General features: G+C 35.5%; 1 long non-coding RNA gene across 1 annotated transcript; it reads left to right on the top strand.

The window, feature by feature from the left end:
* Positions 1-3,848: 3,848 nt before the first annotated feature.
* On the top strand, positions 3,849-6,794 carry LOC129435993 (uncharacterized). Its single transcript, XR_012368897.1, has 5 exons — positions 3,849-4,291; positions 4,884-4,943; positions 5,043-5,133; positions 5,225-5,304; positions 5,484-6,794. It is a non-coding gene; the product is annotated as an uncharacterized lncRNA (long non-coding RNA).
* Positions 6,795-7,865: the final 1,071 nt, after the last annotated feature.

Below are 7,865 nucleotides of genomic sequence, written 5' to 3'. Positions count from 1 at the left end.
AATCTGTAAATAATATTATCTACACCATCTCTAGGTACACATATTTATATTCTCTAATATAACATGATGGGTCCTATTTTAACGATCTAAGCGCATTGTGTAAGGCGTACAGCGCAACGTCTAAATGGGCGTGTCCGAATCCACTTTTGCTAATTTAACAACGGGGTTGGGGGGTAATGGTTTGGTTTGGGCACCAAGCGCATGGTCGAAAGGGTAGGTCCTATTTTTTTATGAGTAATGGGAGTATTTTGGGCGTAACGCTTATGGGCTGAGGCTAGCCCCTTTTTTAGGGGTGGTTGGGTTTTGGGGTGGGGGGTTGGTTGGTTGGGGGGGGGTGTTTGGTTGGGTGTGGGGGGGGGGGTTGGGGGGGGGGGGGGGGGTTGTGTGGGTGTGTTCGTCTTTTTACAAGGTTAAATAATTGTAAAACATATTACAGGGGGGGGTTTTGGTGTGGGGTGTTGTTTGGGTTTTATGAAAATGAAACCTCCCCGCTTAGCAAATGGTATCATCCTCTTCTCTTCTTCTACTTCTCTCACTGCATGAAAAGAGCTGTATACGGACAAATACGGGATGGGAAATCCCTGCTAAACTTTAGGTTTGCCAGATTTTTGAGGCAGCGTGCTTGGAAAGGTAATACACCAAAGTAAACTTGTGAAACATCCAGAAACTTTACGTTTGTGGATGTATATAGGAACTGGTGGAAGTTTCCAGGAATCCTTACAGCTTGTTGTGAGGAGAGGTGGGTGTGAGGTGTGAAGGGCTTTTTATATGTTAATGACCCACAGGTAGAGGTGTCTTCTTTGTTTTCAGAGCTGAGTGGGGTGGGGGGTTAACCATGTCTCTTTAAAAGACAGCACATACAGTATTGTGGTACATAAAAAAGTTTTCTAAATACATTTATTATTAATAGAATTTAATTAGTCTATTTAAGAAACTTAGCATCATTCAAAATAACTAAAATTCAATGGACACAATTACAATTTTAATGTGTGAAAATTATGTCTCTGACTCAAGAGAAATGCAACAAATGTTATTCCAGAATATTTATTTCCAACACTTTGAAAACATGTCTCCAACTGCCCTAGGTCAGAATATTGTGCACGTTTCTCTCAATGCTGCATACATCATTTAAAAGAAGCCGTTCAAATGACATCATGTAACACATTTTTGCTAGCCAGGATATTGATAAATTAGTCAATGAAATGTAAAGCTGCTTGATTTTGCTGATGTCTCATGATTTGAAGTTCACTGTTTCTATTGTTATTATAATTCTACCAGTGGCGAACCGTGAGTACTTCAGCTGGGCCTTCAAAATATGCAATGAAGTGCAAATGCCTCTCCATGCGCAATTACGCATGGCGCAATAAATGAAAGTCACAAATTTAATGGATAGGTTCTACTTACTACACCGCCTTAATTCTTAAAAACAGGAAAATGGAGACAAGTGAGCATGGGGGAAAAAACACCAAAATAAATTGAGAGTAGTTTGTTTTTCATAAATTTTAAAATTCAGAATATAATACTAGGCTATTCGTATTTCGTTAAATCATACAGTGAACGTGTAAAAATTCTGAGCACGCAAAGTTAAATTACAGAATAGGCATCGTTTGCCTTTAAATGCAGTTTTAAAGTTTAAAATTACTTTAATCTAACTGATAAACACAAATACAGACTCTGCTGCTCTGTAAATTTGCATTTAATTTTTGTTTTTTGTAAATATATATTTAGCTGTAGGATAGCTTGTTAGTCTTTTTTCATAAGGGGAAATATAGCACCCTGCGTTCTCAGTGCACCTCCTTGTGGCTTATAACTGTTATATTTTGCGGGCTCGCAAAATCCCTAGCCCGAGCCCCGGTGAATGTTTTTGCATTCTCTGAGATTTAGTTAGGTAATTATATTGTATGTAATTCGGCGTCGCCTGCAGTCATTACTATCCTCAAGTAAAACTGTCAGGAAGTGAAAGTATAATTAAACCCATTATTTTTCTCGTGTTCACGTCTGATATGCGCAGCGCAGCTGCACGCGCATCTCTCGGCTGTGCTCTTCACGAGTACCCGCTTAAGTAATTTCGTTTTTACCTCAGCCCTATCAAACTAGCCACAACGTCAATCACGTTTTCTGCCATTTACCTCAACCACTCTCACCGCAGAGATTCGGGCCATTAGACGGTCTATGATTAGGACTTCTTCTTCTTTGGTGTTTTACGGCAGCTCGCATCCAGCTTGTTGCATGATTAGGACTTCATGAAGGCTTACAATGCTTTGTTTTTTACCCGCCCACTTGAAATCAAAGCGTGATTGGTCGATTTGCCCGTCACTCTCCACACCAAAACACATAGCTTGGCCTTCCTTGGGATTCTTGAAGTCCTAACCAATGAATGAGCCAGTTTACCGGGCCTTAATAGAGACAGACGATTCTGATTGGATATGAACCTGACAGTAAGCTTAACGTTAGAACATAGATGAGAGAAAATATATTACATGTATTAAATTAAATTAAATATAAATTTAAACATGTAAAAACATATTTTTATTGAATACTTTATTATTTATTAGTATTATTATAAAAAATATTTTTATTAATTTTTTTAGGCCTTCTCTGAAGGCGTAGAAGGCCCTGAAGGTTCCCCACTGAATTCTACCCTAACATTTCATTAAATCTTTTAAAATAGAAACAAAAATATCAATAGACAGGTCCATAATCTAAAAAACAGTCTTTCACATGTGAATGCAAAACATGTTCGGTGATACTGACTGACAAACTTGGGTAAACATATCTGCAGATACCTGTCAGCTACTGTACTTCTAATCCAGAGGTGCCCAAAGTTGGCCCACAATAGATCTTTAATTTGGCCCATCATGCCACGTGAGATAAGGAAAAAGAATAAAAGTTATTGACGCAGATGATCATATTTTTAATTAAACATTTTCTAAAATGTATAATTTTTTGTTGTATTTTTACATTACAAAAATGTAAATTAATATTAAATGCAAGGGATTAAAGTGAATTTTTTTTATGTTTCATGCATACTTGAAGGTGTATAAAATGCACCACAAAACTTAATGAACTCGGGTACTAAAAATGAAGAGGTTTTGGCAGTGGCACACAGAGAAAAGGATATTTAAAATTGATTGGCAAAATGATTTCTTTTTTACAAAAAGCCTTGGAAAATAAAACTGCATTAGTTATGCATAAACCGAGTAATGTTTGCTTATTTATTTTTTTAAATATTAGAAAATTATAAATTAGGGGTTATCAGAGCAACTTTAATTTTAATATAACACAACACCATTTACTTTTGGCCCACGGCCCTCAGTCAGGTTTGGCCCTTGTAAGGAAAATGTTCGGGCACCAATCATGTGTAGTCTATCTGAGGAGGTAACTGTTAGCATATGATAATGCGTGCTTGTACAAAGTCAGACCACATATTATCATGTTTGTCTTCAATCAATCAATTTAAATAAAAGAGATGGGGACTTTATAATATAGCCTAATAAGGGTCCATATATCACAGTGATAATAGACATACATGTATTTTTACTTTAACATGAACTAATGCTGAGTTAAGGCATATACTATCATAAAGTAATGAAGAGTCATCATTAACATGACATGTTTATCATTGTTAGTTAATGCATTCATTTACAATAAATTAATTTGAGTTCATGTTGTAATTAAGTAAGTTCAGTAAGTTACATGTCTTAACTCAGCATTAGTTTACTTATATTTAAGTAAGAATTCATTTAGGTATACGTTCAATGTTTCCAATGATGAGCAGTTAATCCACTAAACCCAGAGATAATTCCTGAGGCAAGAGTTTTGTATTTCATCAAGTAAGTGCTGATTCACAAAGATTTTATATTTAAGAAAATCTGAGCATCATTCAAAATAACTGTTAACATGTTTGTCAACTAAACATGTTTTGTCAATGTTTTAAACTTTATAGAAATATTTTTTATTTTTTATTAATGACCAAGTATAAAGAACAATGCATAGTGTGAAAACGCGGATTATATAAAAGTATATAATAAAGTGCGAGCAGAGGATCTTGGGCTGGAATGATTGTAGTGCATCCAATGCACCTTGGAAATCGTAGTTTACATCTACAGCAGCATATGCTACAGCAGTGACAACGCCAAAGAAAAGGACTACATTTCCCAGAATGCACCTGCACCCACTCATCTGCCCCTTCAGGTGCGACCGCTTCACCTATGGGCTTGTCGGGAAAATTCAAAATCGCGAACCGTTACAGCCTGGACTACTCTTTGTTTGCTTGCACATCAACAGTAAGGTAAGTTTGATTTAATTAGTTTGTCTGCATCGCGCTGATCGGATGCCTATTTGTTCATATTATGTTATTTACTATGATTTGTTTTTGTCTTTATACTAGAACTGTTTGAATTTAAAGCACAAACAGTAAAACATTAAGGGTATACATGGTACACAGCGGTAAACATGAGGTTAAAATACGCGAAGTAACATTCAAACCGGGCTGTTAAAAGAATCAATTCGATGTTTACATTTTTAAAAACAAAACTTTAAAGAAGCCAAGATGAGACGTTCTTTGCTTAAAACAAACAAAACAACAGTAACTTGTGTGTTGGAAATGTTAGCAGCTAGCAAGTGTCTCTCTGCTATTTTAAATGATAAACAGACGATCTTTTGTTGTTTAAAAGCTCATTGCTTTAGTGCTGGGAGATGCTGCTTATTTTTCAAGACGGTTTTAATAGCTTTATATTGATTTTTTAACAAAGCCAGCTTCACTTTGAGAGAACCTAGATGCTAATTGTAAAGAAGCTTGGAGTCATAATATATTTTAACGTAATATGTTTGCTGTTCTTCATCTTTTTAAATATGAAGTCTATCCATGTTTGTGTTTACAGAGGTCATGTACACTGTGGTCAACTTTGTGGACGCTGAAGAGGTTTCTGGGTAAAGATGATGTAAGTTTATTCATTCAATTTTAAAAATCAAACAGGTTAAATAGTAAACAGATGTGTTATGATGTATGTGATTTTAATTTTTAATTCTGTGTTTGACAGTGAAATATAATGAAGTAACAGTGGAAGCTAAAACATCAGACTGATCCAGACACTGAAGAAATTGATGTCACTGCAATCTGGCCAAAATGATGTAAGTTTAATAATGAAATTATTAAATCAAAGAGGTTAAATAGTAAATAGATATGATGTATGTGATTCTATTTTTATTCTGTGTTTGCTAGACAACTATATTGAAGTAGCCTACTGTAATGAAGCTGCAGAACGTCACAGAGACTCTGAGGACATCAACACACAAAATCAAGTAAGAAGTTATGAAGACATTATGAAGTTCTTCGATCATATATTGTTGTATCTTTGTACAGTTAAAGTAAACTTTCTAAAATGTACAACTTTATGTCATTTGATTTGTAGTGTGTGTGTATCTGTATATGTGTATAAGTATTATGCCAAATACTTATATGTACTTTTATATTTCCAAAGGGCTCCAAAGAGATGTCTGTCCAGATGAGGGTGCATCAGCTTTACCTTTGCTGACAAGTATATGCTTTTAGCAGTTAACTTAACTCAAACCATTTAAGGAAATCGGTTGCCTTAAACCATTAAGTTTTAAAAAACATACATTTGAGTACTGTGAACTTAAGTCTTGTGCAATTATGCACTTATATTTAGGTAGTGTGAACTTAAACAAATTGAGTCACATGCAGTTAAGCACTTATATTTAAGTTCACAGTACTCAAATCTATGCGTTTTAAAACTTGAATGGTTTAATGCAACCGGTTTTCTTAAATGTGAGAAATTACAGCGTTACAGTGAGAAATGTTTGAATAATTCCAAGACAGAGCTCTGTGATTGATTCTACACTGCAAAAAAAATCACTTTCTAACACTTTTTATCTTGTTTTCAGTAGCTAAAAATTCTTAAATCAAGATGTATTTTCTTGATGAGCAAAATTACCTTAGAAAATATGTCTAGTTTTTAGACAAAAATATACAATTTAAGATAATTTGTGCCTAAACAAGAAAAAATATCTAACAATGGGGTGAGAAAATTGTGTTTTAACTAAGTTTTTAAGATAAAAGAAAACTTAAGATTTTTTTCTCACACTATTGGAAGATATTTTTGCTTGTTTTAAGCACAAATTCACTTAATGTATGTGTTTGTATTTTATTTATTTATTTTGTCTAAAACTAGACTTATTTTCTTGGGTCATTTTGTTCCTCAAGAACAAGCATTTTAATTTAAATAATATTTGTACTGAAAACAAGACAAAAATACTATGTAAGAAAGTCATTTTTGCAGTGTAGGACTGATTTCTTAAGAGCAAGATCAATATAGTTGTTGTTCATTTTATTTAGATATTTACTACATTACAGTGGCAGCTGGTGACTTTTTTTTTGTGAGCACTCGATGCAAAGTTTGTCACAACATGTATATAGCCCGTCATTTGTGTGGTTCTCAATTTCAATATATGTGTTCTGCGTGTATGTGCATCACGTGTTTTGACTAAACCTGCACCTGGTTTACATGAAGCAACAAACACATATTTTAAAAACACAAGCAACACACATGACACTCCGAACACTTATTTTGAATTTGCAACCCTCGGATGAGCAGTCACAAGCCGCCACTGCTACATTACATTTTACTGCTTTGAATGTAGTTTTCATTGTTGCTTTTATTTTGTTTTATTTTACTCTAATATTGCTTTCTCTGTCTGTATATTTATGAGTTTAAATTGTATTGTTTATGTATGCAACTTTTAATATTTGTGTATTATATTATTTTGTGATTGTGACAGGATTGTTCAGTTTTTTTTTTAAATAAACGTTTCAAACTCAATTCAAGTTTTTATTTTTTTTAAGGGTTTTGGGGATGTATAGTAGTATATAGTGTGGGGGGGGGGGGGTTGTAGTCTATCTGCATAGCAGGCAAATAACCAATCAAGTCACTAAGCTATGAGGGCTTGGGTTGGGCTTAAAACAAAGTGTAACCAATCAAATCATCTCAACTGGAAAGTTTCAAAGTTGTGTCCCAATAGTTGTCAGAGTTTTGGGAGGGGGTTTTAAAAGCAACCAATCAGTGTTGAGATTAAACACCAATGGGGACACAAGAATTGTGCAAAGGTGTGAAATTCCAGTACCTCTGTAGGTGTGAAAGTGGCCCCTGCTAAAATCTTCAATGGGATTACTTGCCATGGCAACAAATGGCTGCATATTCCACGGGGATATCCCCTCAGCAAGATACATCCGAATTGGTATCATTACGGGAGTTTCCTAACTTGGTGGAATTAGTAGTTTACCCTCAGTGGAACTAGTAGATACTTCCGAAAATCAGTGGTGTTTACAGGAGTTTCCTAGTACGGATACACCTCTTTTCATGCAGTGTCTGTACCTGCACCGCTCAGTCAGCACGTCATCCAGCGCGAAACACATGCAGAGTGGGTGAGAACCCGTTAGTGTTGTGAACTAAGTTGCCCAAAGCTGTGTCTCACACTTCGTTCCTTTTACCTAGAGTTTTGTCCGATTCCGAAACCATATCGGTGAGTACTGGAGGCAGTATCCTAAATCACCATGGTATACATATAGGCTAATAAGTGTTTATTTTCGGACTATTTTAGTCCGGCGCGTTGCCGTCGCTGCGGAGTAGCACAGTATCTGGGTGACTCGCCCTTAGACTTAAACGGAGAGAAGTAGCGCCGGTTTTAATGTTCTTCCGCAAAACGAATGCAGTTCTGTTTATTACAGATTAATTCGATTGCTAAACGACAGTGAGCACAACTGGAGCTACATGTGCAAAACTCTAACTACAGGCTGCACTACCAACAGTTACTGTACCTGAGCTAAACAGTTAACATCACATGCA

The sequence above is a fragment of the Misgurnus anguillicaudatus genome, unplaced genomic scaffold (assembly GCF_027580225.2).
Source record: "Misgurnus anguillicaudatus unplaced genomic scaffold, ASM2758022v2 HiC_scaffold_34, whole genome shotgun sequence".
Lineage (NCBI taxonomy): Eukaryota > Metazoa > Chordata > Actinopteri > Cypriniformes > Cobitidae > Misgurnus > Misgurnus anguillicaudatus.
The sequence above is the reverse complement of the archived record's forward strand: the minus strand, read 5'-3'. Positions and strand labels throughout refer to the sequence as shown.